The sequence below is a fragment of the Mobula birostris genome, chromosome 9, assembly GCF_030028105.1.
Source record: "Mobula birostris isolate sMobBir1 chromosome 9, sMobBir1.hap1, whole genome shotgun sequence".
NCBI lineage: Eukaryota > Metazoa > Chordata > Chondrichthyes > Myliobatiformes > Myliobatidae > Mobula > Mobula birostris.
Genome location: NC_092378.1, coordinates 99,894,361 through 99,914,918, shown reverse-complemented (window position 1 = coordinate 99,914,918; position 20,558 = coordinate 99,894,361). Strand labels below are relative to the sequence as shown.

General features: G+C 41.1%; 1 long non-coding RNA gene across 1 annotated transcript in view; it reads left to right on the top strand.

Annotated features, from left to right (window-relative positions):
- Positions 1 to 19,042, top strand: part of LOC140202896 (uncharacterized) — a 39,523-nt gene extending 20,481 nt beyond the window's left edge. Inside the window, exon 3 of the long non-coding RNA XR_011887230.1 lies at positions 18,558 to 19,042. This is a non-coding gene — a long non-coding RNA (uncharacterized lncRNA). The remainder of the gene's footprint in view (positions 1 to 18,557) is intronic.
- Positions 19,043 to 20,558: the final 1,516 nt, after the last annotated feature.

The window sequence follows — 20,558 nt, the reverse complement described above, 5'->3', positions numbered from 1 at the left end:
TCCACGTCCACTCAACGAGATCCCCTCTCATCCTTCTAGATTTGAGTGAGTACAGATCCAGAGTCGTCAAATGTTCCTCATATATTAATGTTTTCATTCCCAGGATCATTCTTGTGGACCTCCTCTGGACCCTCTTCAATGCCAGGACACCCTTTCTGAGATAACGGCCCCAAAGCTGCTCACCATATTTCAAACATGGTCTGACCAATGTCTTATAAAGCCTCAGTATTACATCCTGGCTTTCATATTCTGTCCTCTTGAAATACATACTTCAATTTGATAACAAATGCAGTGGAAATGGAGGAATGGAGAGGATCTGGTTGCTTCTTTACAGGAAACAGGGTGCAAGGAGGTGTACTTGAGATAGCTGTGAGAATCAGTGGGTTTATTGTAGATATCAGTGGATAATTTATCTCATGAGAAGGAGACAGAATTCTAGAAAAGGTAGAAGAGTATCAGAAATGGTCCAAGTGAGTTTGTGGGCAGGTGCAAGCTTGTAAGAGAGTACAAATGTTTGTATATAAAATTGAGTTTTGCGAAAGTGAAGGAAGCAGCACCAATGCAGCCATTGATGTAATGGAAAAGGAGTTGGAGAGAGGACTGTTCCATGTAAGCAATGAAAAGTTAAGTTAGTTCCCACATCTAAACCTTCAACTTATAGAAACTGGGAGGAATGGAAAGAGAGGTTGTTGACGATAATATCAAGTTCTGATAGGTGATGAGAGTGTTAGTGGATCTTTGCTCCAGAAAGAAGAGAGGACCCTAATACCTTCTTGATGGCAGTCTTGGGGCCCTCTGCTTCTTCCAGGAACAAAGATCTGGGAAAAAGCAGGTATATAGAGACTGGACATCCATGATGATGGGGCGGTTGGGAACAGGAAATTTGTCAAAATGGTGGAGGACATGAGAGGTGCCTCAGATGTAGTGGGAAGTGACTGGACAGGAAGGATTTTTGGTTATTGAAAGAATCAAAGGATGTGATGTTAGTGTGGGAAAAAGATGTTGATGTAATGCATCAGCCATAATCTTATTGAATGACAGAGCAGAACTGAGGAACTTCCTCTTTTTCAATTTTACAAATGTCAGACAATGGTCAACTCCAACAAGTCAAAGGTATAACAACATTTCTTGATTTTGAATGGTGCACCATTAATCAATTTTTGCCAGCCACACGAACACTGGCCATAGAAGCGAGTCTGACACATCCTCTTGGCATCGATCTACAGCAGGTGCCTCACCTCCTCATACTTCAAAGCCTTTCCACCATCTGCAAACAAGAAGTCAGGAACATGATAGTCTATGATATGTGTACCTTCATGCTATTTGTGACAAAGGTTCCTGTGTATTCACTTGCTCCACCACTAGCACACAACTGCTGCAATGTGAGCCATCAACAAAATCTACTGCTGTTACTCAAAACCACACCAGCACCTCTTAATGACAATGCTATAAAACAGAAAAAAGTCAGTGGACATATGAAAGCAGCATCATCTGCAGGTTCCCCTCCAAATCACACTTCACTCTGAATTGGAAATATGTTGCAATTCATCGTCATTGAAAATCCTGGTACAGTATTCCATTCATTGTAGGAGTATCCTCGGAAAGCCTGAATTAATTTGAGAAGGTGGCTCACCGCCTTTAGTTTAATTAGAAATAAACAATAAATGTTAGCCCTTTTGGTAGTGGCCTTATCCTGAAATATGAGGAATCTAAAGGTCTGAGTGTGAATGGGTTATCCTCCAAATTTCAGATTGTGCTGTTGTTCACAGATGAAGTAAACCTGTTTAGCAGTCAAAATTTAAACTTTTACTTTAAGTAGATGAACAAACTGTATTTGTACTGCCTTAGTGACTGAGCAAACTCAAATGGCTGAGCCATACTTTAAAACCAGTTTGCTGATGTAAAAGATCCCTTTAATTTCCAGGTCCTTTGAGGTCACTCCTGCAGAAATCTCAGCCAAATGCTTCCTCTTTCTCCAAGAATACTTAAGGAATTTCCATGTTCCTGTACTTAGAATTGTTAACATTCTATCTGAACTGTGTGTCAGGCCCACAGATCACCAGTTCTATAAAGGGAAAAGTTCTAGATATGAAAGGAATAAAACTGAGGAAGTGTAACTCACGCAACACACACAAAATGCTGGAGGAACTCAGCAGGCCAGGCAGCATCTATGGAAAAGAGTACGGTTGACGTTTCGGGCCGAGATGTTGACTGTACTTTTTTCCATATGAGGCTGCCTGGCTTGCTGAGTCCTCCAGCATTTTGTGTGTATTGCTTGGATTTCCAGCAGCTGCAGGTTTTCTCTTGGAGTGTAACTCACGCCTACTTTGTAATTATGAATTCTGAAAATAATTTGAAAAAGCAGAATTTATTTGGTTTAAAGAAGTGACATAGGGCCATCTCTGGTTGTCCCACACCAGTTTCCTAGTGCATTGATTCTTGTAAAGACATGTGGAAGACAGCAGTCTGATTGTCCTTGTTTACAGTATTGTATATACCTTGACAAATAACCCTTAAATGATGCACACATAACATAATATTTATTGTGCCATGACTATATAAAATGCAACTTTTATCTGGTATATAAAAATGAACAGACTTAAAATGTTACTGACCTACGAAGGTGCAGTTCATGTAGTCTAAACAAATCAGGAATATTTTCTCTGCAATCAATCAAAAATTAGTCTTTTTAATTTGAAGATTTTATTTGAACCTGGTGCAGTCTGTACTGTGCTGAAACTGGGCAAACAAGACGTTAAGACCATAAGACATAGGAGTAGAATTAGGCCATTTGGCCCATTGAGTCTGTTCTGCCATTCAATCATGGCTGTTATTTTTTTCCCCTCTTCAGCCCCACTCTCCAACCTTCTCCTCATAATCTTTGATACCATGGCTAATCAAGAACCTATCAATCTCAGCCTTAAGTACACCCATTGACTTGGCCTCCACGTCTACTCTGTCTGAGCCTTTTAACATTCAAAAGGTTTCAATGAAATTCCCCTTCATCTTTCTAAATTCCAGCGAGTACAGGCTCCAAGCCATCAAATGTTCTTCGTATGTTAACCCTTTCATTCCTGGTATCATCTTTGTGAACCTCCTCTGAACCCTTTACAACACCAGCACATCTTTTAGATAAGGAGCCCAGTACTCAAGATGAAGCCTCACCAGTGCCTTATAAAGCCTCAGCATCACATCCCTGTTCTTATATTCCAGACCTCTTGAAATTAAGGCTAACATTGCATTTGCCTTCCTCACCACTGACTCAACCTGCAAGTTAACCTTTAGTGTGTTCTGCACAAGGACTCCCAAGTCCCTTTACATCTCAGATTTTTGTATTTTCTCTCTGTTTAGAAAACAACATGCACATTTATTTCTTCTACCAAAGTTCATGACCATGCATTTTCCACCATTGTATTTTATTTGCCACTTTCTTGCCCATTCTCCTAATCTGTCTAAGTCCTCCTACAGCCTTCCCGTTTCATCAGCACTAACTGCCCCTCCACCAATCTTGGTATCATCTGCAAACTTGGCAACAAAGCTATCTATTCCATCAGGATACTAAAAGTTTCTTCAGTTACATGAAGAGTAAAAGGGAGGTGAGAGTTGATATTGGGTCACTGGAAAATGATGCTGGTGAGGTAGCAATAGGGGCCAAAGAAATGGCAGATTAAGAGATAATGGATGCATTGGTCATGATCTTTCAAGAATCACTTGATTCTGGCATGGTCCTGGAGGACTGGAAGATTGCAAATGTCACTCCACTCTTTAAGAAGGGAGGGAGGCAAAAGAAAGGAAGTTATAGGCTAGTCCATTAAAGATGAGGTTTCAGGGTACTTGAAGACTAATCATAAAATAATTCAAAGTCAGCATTATTTCTGTAAAGGGAAATCTTGCCTGACAAATCTGTTAAACTTCGAGGAAGTAACAAGCAGGGTGGACAAAGGAGAGGCAATGGATGTCTTTTACTTGGATTTTCAGAAGGCATTTGATAAGTTGCCACACATGAGGCACCTTAATAGGACAAAATCCTATGGCGTTACAGGAAGGATACTGGCATGGATAGAGAAATGGCTGACAGGCAGGAGGTGGTAAGTGGGAATAAAGGAAGCCTTTTCTGGTTGGCTGCCAATGATTAGTGGTGTTCCTCAGGGGTCAGTATTGGGACCCTACTTTTCACATTGTTTGTCAATGATTTGGATAATGGAATTGATGGCTTTGTGGCAAAGTTTGGGGGTGATACAAAGATAGTTGGAGGGGGCAGGTAGTGCTGAGGAAGCAATGCGATTGCAGCAGGACTTAGACAAATTGGAATAATGGGCAAAAAAGTGGCAGATGGAATACAGTGTTGGGAAATGTATGATGCATTTTGGTAAAAGGAACAATAGTGCGGACTATTATCTAAATGGGGAGAAGGTTCAAACATCGGAGGTGCAGGTAGTCCGTGAGCCAGGACCCCTAATTTGGGCCACCGGTACCATCTGGAAGGAATAATTCTTATAGTGATTCTTGGCAAGGTATACACCCCTAGTGCTAGAAAATATGTGATAGCATTGCAGCGGTGGTAGCTTTCTGTGATTCCATGGTGCTTTGCCTATCATAAGATGAATTATGCCAGGTTCCTGTCCCCTTACTTTTCTCAGATGATGAACCTCCCAGAGAAGAATCCTTTTGTGTATGAGGCCTTCAAGACAGGCCTATTCTCAGTGCAGCTGTCAAGTAACAACCCCTTTGGGCAGATCCCTGTGCACCAGGTTATTGAAATCACAGTGAACAAAGGCACACAGACGCCTGGAGGCACATCACGGTTCAGCCTGAATGCTGGAGCTATCAAGCGTTACTACATCACAGCAGAGCACCACAGTGCATTTCTGGGACAGTTAAGGGAGATGGTGCAAGGCAACAAATCAGAGCTTTGTCATGTGGAGCTACTGCGGTCAAGAATCCAGAAAGATGAGGAAGCAATTTCAGCGGTCTCTGATTTCCTTTCTGCTGCATCTATCCTTTCTTAAAGAATGGAGTGACATTTGCAATTTTCCAATCCTCCAGAACCATGCCAGAGTCCAATGATTCTTGAAAGATCATTACTAATGCCTCCACAATCTCTACCACTACCTCTTTCAAAACTCTAGGTGTAGTTTGTCTGGTCTGGGTGATGTATGTATCTTTAGGTCTTTCAGCTTTATGAGCACCTTCTCCCTTGTAATAGTAACTTCCTTCAACGCATGGCACACTGCTCGTGTCTTTCACAATGAAGACTTTCGTAAAATACTCATTTAGTTCATCTGCCATTTCCTTGTCCCCTGTTATTATTTCTCTGGCCTCATTTTCTAGCGGTCCCAGATCCACTCTCATCTCTGTTTTATTTTTTACATACTTGAAAAAGCTTTGATATTGTTTGCTCGCTTGTTTTCATATTTCATCTTTTCCCTCCTAATGATTTTTTAGTTGCTCTCTGTAGGTTTTAAAAAACTTCCCAATCCTCTATCTTCCCACTAATTTTTGCTTTGTTGTATGCCCTCTCTTTTGCTTTTACATTAGCTTTGACTTCCCTTGTCAGCCACAGTTGTAATATTTTGCCATTTGAGTATTTCTTTGTTTTTGGAATACATCTATCCTGCACCTTCCTCATTTTTATCAGAAACTCAAGCCATTGTTACTCCGCTGTCATCCCTGCCAGCATCTCCTTCCAATTTACTTTGGCTAACTCATCTCATACCACTATAATTTCCTTTACTCCACTGAAATACTGCTATGTCAGACTTTACTTTCTCTCTATCAAATTTCAAGTTGAACTCAATCATATTGTGATCACTGTCTCCTAAGGGTTCCTTTACCTCAAGCTCCTTAATCACCTCCAGTTCATTACATAACACCCAATCCAGTACAGTTGATTCCCTCGTGGGCTCAACGACAAACTGCTCTAAAAAGCCATCTCATAGGCATTCAACAAATTGACTCTCTTGATATCCATTACCAACCTAATTTTCCCAATCTACCTGCATGTTAAAATCTTCTACGACTATCATAATATTACACTTTTGACACACCTTTTCTATTTCTCATTGTAATCTGTAGTCCACATCCCAGCTACTGTCAGGAGGCCTGTATGTAACTGCCATCAGGGTCCTTTTACTTATGCAGTTTACTAACTCAACCCACAAGGATTCAACATCTTCTGATCCTACGTTAAGTCTTTCTAATGATTTGATGCTATTCTTTACCAGCAGAGCCACGCCACCCCTCTGCCTACCTTCCAATCCCTCTGACATAAGGAGTAACCTTGGACATTCAGCTCCCAACTACAACCATCCTCCATTCATGATTCAACATCATACTGGACAGTCTATAAAAGTGCAACAAGATCATCCACCTTATTTCTTATACTCCGTGCATTCAGATATAACACTTTGAGTACTGTATTTGCTACCCTTTTTGATTCTGCATCCCTAATGCACTGATACTCACTCTGCTGGTTGCAATTTTGTCCTATCATTTGCTGTCCTTACTGACAGTCTGACTGCTCACTATCTTTGCTATTATATCATCCATCCTATCCTGAGTTCCTTCACTCCAGTTCCCATCCCCCTGCCAATTTAGTTTAAACCCTCCCTAACAGCTCTAACAAACCTGCCTCCAAGAATATTGGTCCCTCTCAGGTCCAGGTGCAACCCGTCTCTTTTGTACAGGTCATACCTCCCCCAGAAGAGATCCCAATGATTCAGGAACTGAAGCCCTGCCCCCTGCACTAGCTTCTCAGCCACGCATTAATCTGCCAGATCATACAGTTTTTACCCTCACTGGTGCTTGGCACAGGCAGCAGTCCAGAAATTAATACCCTGGAGTTCCTGCTTCTCAGCTTTCTGCCTAGCTCTCTGCTCTCTAAATTCTCTCATCAGGACCTTCTTGTTTTTCGTTCCTATGTCATTGGTAACAATAAGTACCAAAACATCTGGCTGCTTTCCCTTCCACTCCAAAGTGCTATGGACACGATCCGAGATGTCCCTGACCTTGGCTGCTGGGGGATAACATACCATCTGGGTGTCCCATTCACGTTCACAGAATCTCCTGTCTGTTCCTCTGACTATTGAGTCCCCTCTCACTACCGTTCCCCTCTTCTTCTTTTTCTTCTGCAACATGGACCCATGCTCAGTGGCGGTAGCCTGGTCTCCGTGGCATTCCCCTGGGAGGTCTTCCCCACAACAGTATACTTATTATTGAGGGGAATGGCCACAGGGGTGCTCTGCACTAACTACCCATTCACCTTCCCATTCCTTCTCCTGACAGTCACCCAGCTACCCACCTCCTGCAACTTAGGGGGGGACTACTTCCCTGTAATTCTGATCAATTATCTCCTCACACTCCCATACAAGTTGAAGGTAATCCAGCTGCTGCTCCAGTTCCCTAACACAAGGAGCTGCAGCTGGATGCACTTCTTGCAGATATAGTTCCCTGGGAGACTCTGGGTCTCCCAGGACTCCAACATCTGGCATGAAGAACATGCAATGGCTAGTTAAACCTGACACAGTAAGAAAAAAGGAAACTTAACAGAAATTTACTTGGACAAATTGCCTGAACTGAACACAAGTTAACATATTTAGAATCTTAATGTATCACTTTGATATTGTAAACATAAGAAAATCTGCAGGTGCTGAAAATCCAAGCAACTCACACACAAAATGCTGGAGGAACTCAGCAGGCCAGGCAGCATCTTTGGAGAGAACTAAATGGTCAATATTTTGGGCCAACATTGGGAGTCTTGGCCTGAAACGTCGACTGTTTATTCCCCTCTATTGATGCTCTCTGACTTGTTGAGTTTCTCCAGAATTTTGTGTGTGTTAGTCCAGTTTCCTGGCTCTTTCCCTGCAATTTTTCCCTTCAATTGCTTATTTAACTCCCTGTATAATGTTATGATCAAATCTGCTTCTGCTGAATACATTTTCTAATTCCTTGTAGAAAGCCATGACTAAATCTGCTTTCATCACCCATTCAAGCACCAAATTACACATAATCTCTCAATGCGAGTAATAAGCCTTTTTCCTTCTGTCACTTATAGCTCTTTTGCCAATTACCTTATATCTGTATTTTGTGGTTCCAATTTTGCTGCCAATAGAAATATTCCTTTGCAGTAACTAGGGTCTTCACAAATTTGAGCACTTAACTCACATTTAAGCCATAACTGCACTTATATCAACACTAAATATGAATTCCTTTACACCTAGAAATATTTTACTGGATGTTTTCTAATATCTTTATTTATTTCTACACTGAATATTGCATTCACAGCACAATGAATGTTGGAGAATTCATTTACCTGTGTTTGTAATGTGACAGAACCGACTTTCTGATGCTGGAATATAGACTGGAATTGTATTTATATCAACTGTAGTTTGCAACTCTAATGGTCAAAAGGTATGGTATATTAGTCACAGGAATGACAATAAGTAAACATAAGTGACACAATTTCAGTATTCAGTCCTTGTTTTAAACTAATCATCTGAAAACGTGTTTGTAGCAGGGCTCTGACAGAGGTGGAAACTTAACAGTTATCAGTCAGCAATTTGTTTTTGGTAATAAAATTGTTAGTAGTCTCTGATTTTAATGGAGGGGTTATACAGGGGATTGTAATGGCAGACATTATAGGAGCTCCCTCAGACCACTCCCAAAGTAGCTCTTGAAATAAACAGGGATAATGGAAAATGGGAGAGGAATAAAGCAAATTTCCGTTGCATTTTAAGTTCAGGCTGCAGTACTCCTTCTATTTCCAGATTCTGCAGTCATTCTGAAAATTGCCACACCAGTAGTTTATCCACAAAGCAAATTTAGAAAAGTACATGGATATTGCTGTTGTTCAATCATTCTTCTACACACTGTACACTCAAATTTTATTTTTGTCACTTTGAAAAGTCGCTGTTCTTTCTAAATGGCAGTTCTTTAAGTTTGGTTTCTAATTCACTTATTTTCATAACTTTTTCACACATCCTTTAAAATTACTAATTTGAACGGAATATGTAGTAGAGAAAAATCACATGGTGCTTTCACATTTTTCCCTTGGTACCCTGGACATTCTTCTCCCACCCCCTCCCATTGGGCAGCCTGAAAGCATGTACTACCAGACTCAAGGCAGCATTTATCTTGCTATCATAATTCTATTGAATGGACCTCTTGTATGATCAGATAGACTCTTGACCTCACAATCTGCCTCATGATAGCCTCATTGTCTGCCTGTATTGCAATTTCTCTGTAAGGGTAACACCATGTGTTGCATTCTGTTCCTGCTTTTCTCTTGTACTACTTCAATGTACTGATGTGATGAAATGATCTGTGTGGATGGCAGGCAAAACTAAGTTTCTTCTATACCTTTGTACATGTGACAATAATCAGCCATTTTGCCAATTTATAGTTACGACTACGAGGGTAACTGTTCTCATTTACATCTTTATATTGTGTCACACACATTCTGCTGAAATATTTTGCTTGAGCTTAGAGAGCAACAAATTTTTTGTAAGAATGGAGGAGGAATCAATGGAGATGGAATTTATAAATTCAGTAAAGGAATTGAAATGAAGAGAAAAATAGAGAAGCAATAGGCAACATACAAGCAAATGAGTTAAAACATTTAAAACGCAAATATAAAAAATGTCTAATAACAAATTACTGACTCTGGGATTGAGGCTGCACTGTTTCTCCCTGCATCTGATCTCTGCTGTCCCTACCAACACTGATTCTAATGTGTTGCCTGCATTCACTCTCCTCTTGGTCAATTCTTACCACCATAGTAATTGATCACACAGACAAAGCATGAGGTGCAGAAAACTCATTGAAACAATCGTTAAATCCAAGTCTTTTAAATCAATAGATCTTTTTATTCTATATCATTTGAGTCAACCAGCTCATCGAATAATCTCTATTAATTTGTTGGTAAGAGCGAACGGTCCACAAACCATGAAATTCTGATGTTGGTAGTAACACTGCTACCAACCTCATAGTTACTTTACCCTGCACTGGTCATTTCTACCTCCTACTTAAGATCCACAAACCTAGCTGTCTGGGTGGGCCAGTTTCTGCCTGCTCCTGCCCCACTGAACTCGTATCCGTATACCTTGACTACATTTTATCCCTTTGGTCCAGTCCTTTCCTACCTCTATCCACAATACTTCACATGCTCTCATTCTCCTCAACAACTTTCAATTCCCTAACCACTTCTACCACCTGTCAAGAAGGCCTTAAAGTTATCTGCTTCTTTCTTGACAACAGATCCAACCAGTTCCCCACTACCACCACCTTCATCCATCTGGCGAACTGGTCCTCACTGTCAACAATTTCTCTTTTAGCTCCTCCCACTTTCTTCAAACTCAAGGTGTACCCATGGGCCTCAGCCGTGCATGCCTTTTCATTGGCTATGTGGAACAGTCCATGTTCCAAGCCTTCCCTGGTAATGCTCCCCAACTACATTCACAACAGCATTGATGCTGCTTCTTGCACCTATGTTAAGCTTATCAATTTAACCAACTTTGCCTCCAACTTCCACCCTGCCCTTAAATTAATTTGGTCCATTTCTGACACCTCTCTCCCTTTTTTTGATCTCTCTGTCTCCATCACTGGAGACAAATCATCTACTGATATGTTTTATAGACCTACCAATTCCCACAGCTATCTTAGCTATACAACTTCCTACCCTGTCTCCTGTAAAAGCACCATCCATTTTCTCAGTTCCTTTGTCTCTGCTGCACCTGTGCCGAGGATGAGACTTTCTTTTCCAGGACATCAGGGGTGTCCTTCTTCAATGAATGGGGATTCGCTTCCTCAGTCGCTAATGCTGCGCTCAGCTGTATCTTCTTCATTTCCTGGATGTCTGCGCTCACCCTCTCTTCCCGCCACTTTAACGGGGATAGAGTTTCTCTTGTCTTCACCAACCATTCTATAAGCCTTCACATCCAATCTATCATTCTCCGCAACTTCCACCATCTTCAACGGGACCCTACCACTAAACACATCTTTATCTCCCACACCCCCACCACACTCCACTTTTGCAGGGATTGCACCCTCTGTGATTTCCTTGTCCATTCAACCCTCCCTACTAATCTCCCTCCTGGTGCTTATACCTGGAAGTGGCAGAAGTGCTACACCTGCCTATTCACCTCCTCCATCACCTCCATTCAGGGCCCCAAAATAGACTTTCCAGGTGAGGCAACATTTCACCTGTGAATCTGTTGGGGTCATCTATTGTTTCCAGTGCCTCCGATGCGGCCTATTCTACATTGACGTCACATGGTGTAGAATGGGGGAACCACTTCGTCAAGCACCTCAGCTCTATCCACAAAAAGCGTAATTTCCTCGTGGCCAACCATTTCAAATCCGATCCTCTTTCTCATTCCGACATGTTGGTCCATGGCTTCCTCTTTTGTCATGATGAGGCCACTCAGGTTGGAGGAACAACACCTTGTATTCCTCTGGGTAGCCACCAACCTGATGGCATGAACATCGAATTCTGCAATTTCTGGAAATTATCCCCTCCCCCTTCCCGCTTCTTCATTTCCCTACTCTGGCCTCTTACCACGTCCCCACACCAGCCACCTGGTGCTCCTCTTCATTCCCTTCCTCCTATGACCACTGCACTCTCCTATCAGATTCCTTCTTCTCCAGGCCTTTGCTTTTTCCACTTATTGCCTATAAGCTCCTTACTTCATTCCTCCTCCCCCACCCACCTGGCTTCACGTCTTGCCTTCTAGCTTGTCCTCCTTCCCCTTCCCTCATCTTACTCTTCTGGCATCTTCTCCCTTTCTTTCCAGTCCTGATGAAGGGTCTTGGCCCGAAATATTTATTCATTTCTGTATGTTGTCCGACCTGCTGAGTTCCTCCAGCATTTTGCGCGTGTTGCTCTGGATTTCCAGCATCTTCAGAACCCTTGTGTTTAATGTTAAAGAAGAATTAGCTTGAATCTCATCCCTGAAGTACACAATGGACTTGGTTTACAACAGTCTAGCTTCCATCATAGATTATGGAAACCAGTGAGTGGCAATTCAGATGGAACACAGTTTTGTATCTTTACTGGTGAGAAAATGGTCATTGGATCATTATAGCAGGAATTGACCATGAGAATAAAAGACATTGGAGCAGAATTGGACCTTTTGGCTCATTGAGTCTGCTCCGCCATTCCATCATTATTATGTCTCTCAACCCCATTCTCTTACATTCTCCCCATAGCCTTTGACACCCTTACTAATCAAGAACCTATCAACCTTCAGTATAAATATACCAAATAACTTGGCCTCCCCAGCCATCTGTAGTAATGAATTCCACAGATTCACCTCCCTTTGGTGAAAGAAATTCCTCCTCATCTCTGTTCTAAAAAACATCCCTCTTCATCTCTGTTCTAAAAAGACATCCCTCTTTTCTGAGGCTGTGCCTTCTGGTCCAAGGCAATCCCACTATAGCAAACATTCCCTCCACATCCACTCTATCTTGGCCTTTCAATTCTTCTCTAATTTTTCCTGTTTAAGAAGGGACTACTGAACCTGTGCAGAAGACAACGGTAGTTCAAAAGGCAAGAAATTTGACTAACAACATCGCTAATAACACCATTTCTGTAGTAAATTACCACTGCAAACAATGAAGATCAAGTGAATTCGAGGGATGAGCCATGCTGCTATGTTGCAGAATCGACGCAGATGGAGTGACCCATGTGGAGAGGAGAAGCTGAGGTGTGGCCCGGGTCTGAGGTTGGATTGCTCTGGGCGCCAAGCTGATTTGGAGAAAGTGAGATCAGCTTTGGGCTGTGTGGTGAAATCTGGGCCCGGATCAAGTCTCTGGGCAGCGTCTGCTAGGACCGGAAGCCTTTTGCTGCAGCAGTGCCTGGATCCTAGTGCAAGGTACAGTATGCTGTTTGGACAATTTAAATACCAGCCCAGATATACTGGAAAGATAGAGTGCTGATTTCACTTGTTCTCCCACAATGTTCACTCCTCTCTCCATGGCACTGAGGCTATGACGACTGTCCCCGTCTGTTGTGCTCTGTGTCCGCTAATATGCCGGATTGATACTAAGGCTTTGGAACTAGTCTGAGGTTTGGATCTAAGGACTCATTTTGATTTGGAATGTTGTCACTCTTTCTATTGTTTCCATGATTTGTGTTTTTTCTCCCCCCTTTCTCTGCACATCAGGGGTTGGTCTTTTTTTTAATTGAGTCTTTCGGGTTTCTTGCTTGGTGGCTGCCTGTAAGTAAACAAATCTCAAGGTTGTATAAATTATACATTCTTTGATAATAATTGTACTTGAAACTTCAAAATTCTTCTAAATTCCAGCGAGTACATGTCTAGAACCATTAAACGCTCCGCATACCCTTTAATTTTTTTAGATGCTGCCTTTTAGTTTTTAAAAACTTCCTAATTCTCTAGCTTCTCTTGCAATATTATATGCCCTCTCTTTTGCTTTCATGCTGTCTTTGACTTCTCTTCTCAGGCACGGTTGCTTCATCCTCCGTTTAGAATATTTCTTTTTCTTTGGCAGAATCTCTCTTGTGCCTTCCGAATTACTGCCAGAAACTCCAGCCATTGCTGTCCTGCCATCATTTCTGCTCATGTTCCCTTCCAGTCAACTTTGGCCAGCTCCTGCTTCATGCTCCGTCTTTCCCTTTATTCCACATCTGATTTTAGCTTCTCCCTCTCAAACTGCAGGGTGAATTCTTTCATATTATGATGACCCCCTTCATAAGGGTTCCTTCACCTTAAACTCCCTAATTAAATCTGGTTCATTACACAACACCCACTCCAGAATTGCCTTTTTCTAGTGTGCTCAACCTGGTCCAAAAAGCCATCTCGTAGGCATTCTACAAATTTCCACTCATGGGATCCAGCACTAGCCTAATTTTCCCAATTTACTCACATGTTGAAATCCTCCATGACTATTGTACCATCGACTTTTTTACGTTGCTTTTCTATCTCCTATTGTGATTTGTATCCTAGCTACAGAGGCCTGTACGTAACTCCATCTGGGTCTTTTTACTGTTGCAGTTTCTTAACTCTATCCACAAGGATTTTACATCTTACGATCCTAAGACACCTCTTTCTCAGTCTTTGATTTCATTTTTTACCAACAGCGCCATCCCACCCTCTCTGCCTACCTGCCTGTCTTTTCGATACAAGGCGTATCCTTGGATTTTCAGTTCCCAACTGTGATCTTCCCTCAGCCATGACCTAGGGTGATACCCAGAATGTCATAACTGCTAATCTCTAACTGTGCTACAAGATCGTCTACCTTATTCCAAATTCTGCATGGATTCAAATATAAGACCTTCAGTCCTGTATTTATCACCCTTTTCAATTTTATCCCATGTTACTGGGAGTTAAATTCTAATGCATTTCTAAAGTTTCTGTTTTTAAATTTATTCTGGAGACTTTCATAATCTCTCCTGCATTCTCCTTCCTTTTTACTTTAGCCTCAATTTCAAAACCATTGAACCACCCCACTAATTAGTTTAAAGATACACTTCAACTCATCCCACTGACTGCAATTTTCCTATCAACTGCCTATCCTATCTCACAGCCTCACTATACACTGCATCTACTTGTATACCAAATGCCCCATCCTCTGCCGTATCATTCCAGTTCACATTCCCCTGCAAATTAGTTTAAATTCTCTCCAACAGCTCTAGTAAACCTGTCCACAAGGATATTGGTCCCCTGAAATTCAGGTGTTACCTGTCCTTTCTGTAAATAGCATACCTTCCCCAGATGAGATCCCAACGATCCAGAAATCTGAAACCCTGCCCACTGCACCAATTCCTCAACCACATATTCATCAGCCAAATCATCCTATTCTTATCCTCATTTAGCCCAAGGAATGCAGTCACAATGCTCACCCCGCTTCACAGCTCTTCAAACTTTTTCTCCCTCAAATATCTTGTCTGTTTATCCTTTGAAAGTCACATTTGAATTCTCCCGCCATTCTTTCAGGCAGCTAATTTTAAATCATAATGTGTCTTTCCACTTACCCCTGAGCTTTGCTTAAAACTATGTGTTGAAACTATGTTCTTGATCCATTTACTCATAGATATAATTTCTCTTCATTCACATGAATGGAGCCTTCATAGTTTTGTATTATACCAAATCATCTCTCGACCTTACAGTTCTCAGGGGAACCATCCCTGCTTTTCTAGCATATTCATAGCTAATATACTATACTTTTGCCACATTACTATTTTAAATGTCTACACCAAGGGTAGGCAACCTACGGCCCGCAGGCCAGATCCGTCCTACGAAGGTATTTTCACCAGCCTGTGAGCAAATATTGGGATACTAAGCTTATCCAGCCCGCGAGTGATTTTTCCTTATTCTGAGTGTTTCACGCGACCACACTGATGGACATGCATGGCGTTTTGTTACACTGGCCCCAGGTTCCGTTTTCTTCGAAACCAAACACTGGTATATATGAATGACGGGAAGATAGACTACCTTATTAATATGTATCAGATACTCTCCGTGCATGCGCGGGTTTTCAGATGGGGTCATTCAAATTTGTAAACAGAAACAGCATCACTGTGTTTTAACAAGAAATCCACGCTAAATATCCAGATATTTACATGTGCTACGATACTTGTTGAATAACTCGCGTTTCGAAATAAAATTGAAGAAAAAAATTCCAATGGCAATGAATGCAAAACGCAGGAAGGTAGACACTGAGTGCCGAAATTTCCAAGACACTTGGACTTCTTCCACATCAATGATTACTTCTTCATGGAGCAAGCTGGGAAACCAGTTTGTCTCATTTGCCTAGAAAATGTTGCTGTGAAAAAGGTGGCAAATATCAGGCGACATTATGAGACCCCAACTTAGTGGACCATGCAAAAAAGATGGCATCATTGTTTGGCAGCACTTATCTGTGTGAACAATTATGTTCAAAAATGCATCACACCAAGAACCATTTGAGAACAAGATTGACTGATGCCCATCTGGATAATGTCTTGCTTTTGGCATCAACAAGTCTGACACCCAATATTGAGAAGCTTGCAAGCAACAATCAGCATCAGCTTTCAAATTGATTTATCAACTGTTTGCATTAAAATTTTCTTTGTTATTATACTTAATTTACCACCATTCAATGCATCATGTTCATACGTTTTATGTTTAAAGATTCTTTGTGTCCTTTTAATAGATTCAAAAGATGTCTTGATTGAAATAAATTGCAACTAAACTGAGTTCTTTGATTGGCATCCTTGGTTAAGCACAAATGATTTTCTAGCATGTGTTATTCATTAATTTGAGGCAAAACATAACCAGATGTATTTAAATGGATAATTCCCATATTTCAAGTTTTTTATGGCATTTATCTGGCCCACCGCCGCTCATTAATACGCGACCCGGCCCACAGAGGCAAAAAGGTTGCCGACCCCTGGTCTACATCTTCCCCAAGATATTTTTCCTCTTCCTACAGTGCAGTGTTCAGTAGATGAGTAGCAATGCCAGTGTTTCAGAGAGGTTCACCTTTTGTATTTTATGATTGCAATCAATAATCATATTAATCACTTTATATTGATTTTCTCAACCTGTCAACTGCACAGTTGTCAGTTTAGTGCTATAACCCTTGATGTATCTAAGCTCATTGACCAGAAAGTACGTTGGGATAACATAAGGATAAAGCATTGTATAGATGAATGTTACCCCGCGTTACACCTTAGAGCAACAAACAAAAGCTGGAGGAACTCAGCTTCCATGGGGGGAAATAGGCAGTTAATGTTTCCAGTGGAGACCTTTCACCTGGACTGTGTATTCCTTCCCCCTGCCATTTAACTGGGCACCAAAAACCTGCTCCTTGCACTAAAGTGCTGGTCAGTTTATTGTCAATAAAGACCTAACACAAGAACTACAGTGTCTGGCACACCTTGCTCTCTGTCAGACTGGCCTATCCTGGTGGGACTAGTCCTCACTAAAATTCAATCTGACATTCTAAACGGAATTGGATAAATGACTTAGAGGAGAAAATGTGTGAGTGAGTTGGACTAACTGAGAAGTCCAGCCAAACTGGGCATGTTAGGGTCTGTTTTTAACAAAACTTCCTTTCTCAATAGTCATGGACGTGGTGACAAATCCATGTGATTCCAAGCCCGTTCGGCAGCAAATTTCCCTTTTCAGAACCAACAGTTCTGAACTGTTTGTTGGTGAGAGGCAAACGGTGACACTTTCAGACAAGTCCTTTTCATTCAGTCACACAACAGTGAAGTTCACCTGCAGTTGGAATATAATCCAGAGAGAGAGTTTCTCCCAGTATTCAGCAGATGTCTCTCAACCAGGCAACAGATGGAACAAGTGACTGATCAAAGAAATTAAATCTATCAGCACCCTCCAACTGGTATTTAATTACTGGATTTTAATGCCCTGGAATATGTTCAGTGTGGTCTTGAAGAATTCAGCTGCAATATCCAAACAGACCAGCTCGCTGTCTGTTGGGGAAAGTGCAGCAGTCGGTTATTTCAATGCGAAGTGAAGTTGATAGTTCTGGCCTCATTCTCTCATTCTCCCTCCCAGTGTTGCTCTGGTAATATTTTAATCTCCTCTGTGCAGAACATGTCTGTCCTGTTAGCCATTCCACAACAAACAAATCTTAAATGAGAAGATGGGTCAATTGTAAGAAGGGAAATAAGACCCTCCATTGCTTCATACTGTTCCAAGGCACCTTGTTTCCAATAGAGGGATGTCTTTGTTGTAATGTGACATGTTGACAACTTGTATATAGCAATCTCCCATAAACTATAGCCTGGATGTGATCAGATAATCTTTATTAGTGATACTGACTGGAATAACGTTTGCCAAGGGTGCTAGGCAATACAGCTTCGGTCTTCTAGTCGTGTAGGGTTCCGTAAGTACTGCACTGAAGTGTCAGCTGAATTTATAGCGCTCAAACTTCATGACTGTTCATAGTGCTCAGACTAAATTAACCAATATCCTCTCTATACCAAATATTGCAGTTTCTGCACTCTGCTGAAGTTTCAAACCACTGAACAAGAGGAATTAACCCTAGGTGTTAGTCTTCCCTACATCCTTTATCAACACTAGAGGGCAGCATTCATCCACAATCTTAACTCACCTCAGTTTTTAAATTTCTTGGTCTGCAGGATTAATATTATTTTCACATTAATATTTTTGGTGTTGATAGGCTATATTTTAGTAATTTCTGAATGCAAATGCCAGCACTTCCTGAATCACACTTGGACGTGCCTGTTTTTGTTTTTTCTTTGTTGAAATGCATATCCAACAAGGCACTAGAGAGGGAATCATAAACACACATTCTGTAAATGCTGGAAATCCAGAAAAATGCACACGTGATATCATTCTGTGTCCTGTTCTTTATTTATATCTTAAATCTTTTTATATATCTTTAATCATTGGAATTTGCTAATTTGTTAAATTTTGTTACTTAGCAATGTTGGTTCTGGTCTTAAATCTTTTTATATATCTTTAATCATTGGAATTTGCTAATTTGTTAAATTTTGTTACTTAGCAATGTTAGTTCTGGTTGGCCTGATTGTTACTCCATCTACTATCCTAAACATTCATTCTTTCCAGCACAGTGTCCGTAGTGTGGACCATCTTCAAAATGCCCTGCAGTTGTTTACCCAGGCTACTCTGGTTGCACCTCCCAAACTTGTGACCCAGTCACCAAGGACAGAAGTACCAAGTGAATGGATACAACAGCTGTAGGCACCTCTCCGGATAACACATTGGGATATATTGTTTTTTTCATTGTCACTGGGTCTAAATCCTGGAATTCCCTCCTCAGCAGATCTGTGTGAATAACTTCAGAGTGATTCAAGAAAGAGGTTCAACATCAATTTCTCAATGGTGATTCGGGATAGACAAAAATGCTGGATTTGCCAGCGATGCTCACATCTCAAAAATGGATAAAAAAGGACACAAACCCAACTTCCTTTTCAGGAACACAAGAACATAAGAAGACAGGAGCAGCATCACATGACCAGGTCTCTCAACCCTGCCCCACTATTTAATATGATCATAGCTGATCTACGCTGCCTTTATCACCTCTTCTGTGCCAATTCCCCATAACCCTCAATTTCTCAATCTTTCAAAACATTTATCGATCACTTCCATAAAATATCTGAAGAATCTGGCCTTCACCGTTCTCAGGGTAGGTTTCATGATCCTCTTGAGCTCTCGGTGGACCTTATCCTGACCCCTGCGCTTTGTTACATACAGTGTACTTTCTTTGTAACCGTATCACCATATTCTGCATTGTTTTGTTTTCCTTTTGTATTACCTCAATGTTCTTGTTTATGGAGTGATTTATCTGGATGGCATGGCAAGATTTTTGCTGTAACTTGGCACATGTAATAACAAATAGCCAATTACTCTCTGAGAGAAGAAATTTCTCCACATCTCAGTTTGGAATAATATCCTCCTTACTTTGTAGCTGCTGTAAGTCCCTCTTTTTGTGACTCTCTCATGAATAAAAACATCTCAACATCTACTCTGCCAAGCCCTCTTGGGATCTTGTGCGTTTGAAAGCTCCAGGTCAACCCTCTCATCCCAGGAATTAGCCTGTTGAACACCCTTTGGACTATATCCCTTCTTATAGGCAAGGGAATCAAATCTATGTACATTTTTCCAAATGTGGCCTCACCAATGTCCTGTACAATTGTAACAAAACTTCCCTTTTCTTAACTCCAACCTTTTCACAATAAAATCTACATACACTACATCTACAGGTTCATTCACTCCCTCATTCTCAAAGAAATTGAGAAAAATTGTCAAATGTGATTTAATTTTCAGTAAACCATGTTAACTAGGTTTGATTAGCTTTTTCTTTCCTAAATGATGAGTTATTGCCTCTTTTACTATTGATTCTAGCATATTTCTGACAACAGATGTTAATTTAACTGGCCTATTGCTCTCTGCATTCTGTCTTCTTCTTCGATGAGACTCACAATGTATCTACTATCTGCGCAGGCAGCTCCTTTAAAACGCTTGTGTGTAAAACATTGTGTTCTAGTGATTAGTCTGCCTTTAGTTATTCAGTACCTCAGATGTGAATTCTGCAGAACATGAGATACTACTGGAAGATATAATAGACCAATTGGTCAAAGAAATTTGCAGTTTCAGTACTTTGATGTCAACAGATTCGGAGAAAAACTAAAGTTATTCCTATCTATTCGAGGAAATCCAAGAATATGATGCTTACCAAGTTCCAGGGGAACCCAGGGAATACTTCCCCGTTCTTCCTACAGCTTTGCACTCTCTCAGTACTGCACTGGAGTATCAGCCTTTTGAGGAGGAAGAAAAAAGACATTTTTATTTCAACCTTTGGATATTGGAGTCCTTCCTACAAATGTATTCCTGATCTAAAGTCTTCAGAACTAAGGTTCAGGTATGCAGACATCCCACCCTGCAAAAACTCATTTCAGGGAGGTAACACCATCAATTTGTGGGAGAGGTGGGATGTCTGCAATAGAGTAGCTCCTGAGCAGTGAGCCAGCTAGTTTAAATAACGTTAGCTATGCTAATGAACGAATGACACCTGTTAAACTCACCTCAACATGTCTTTTACAGTCC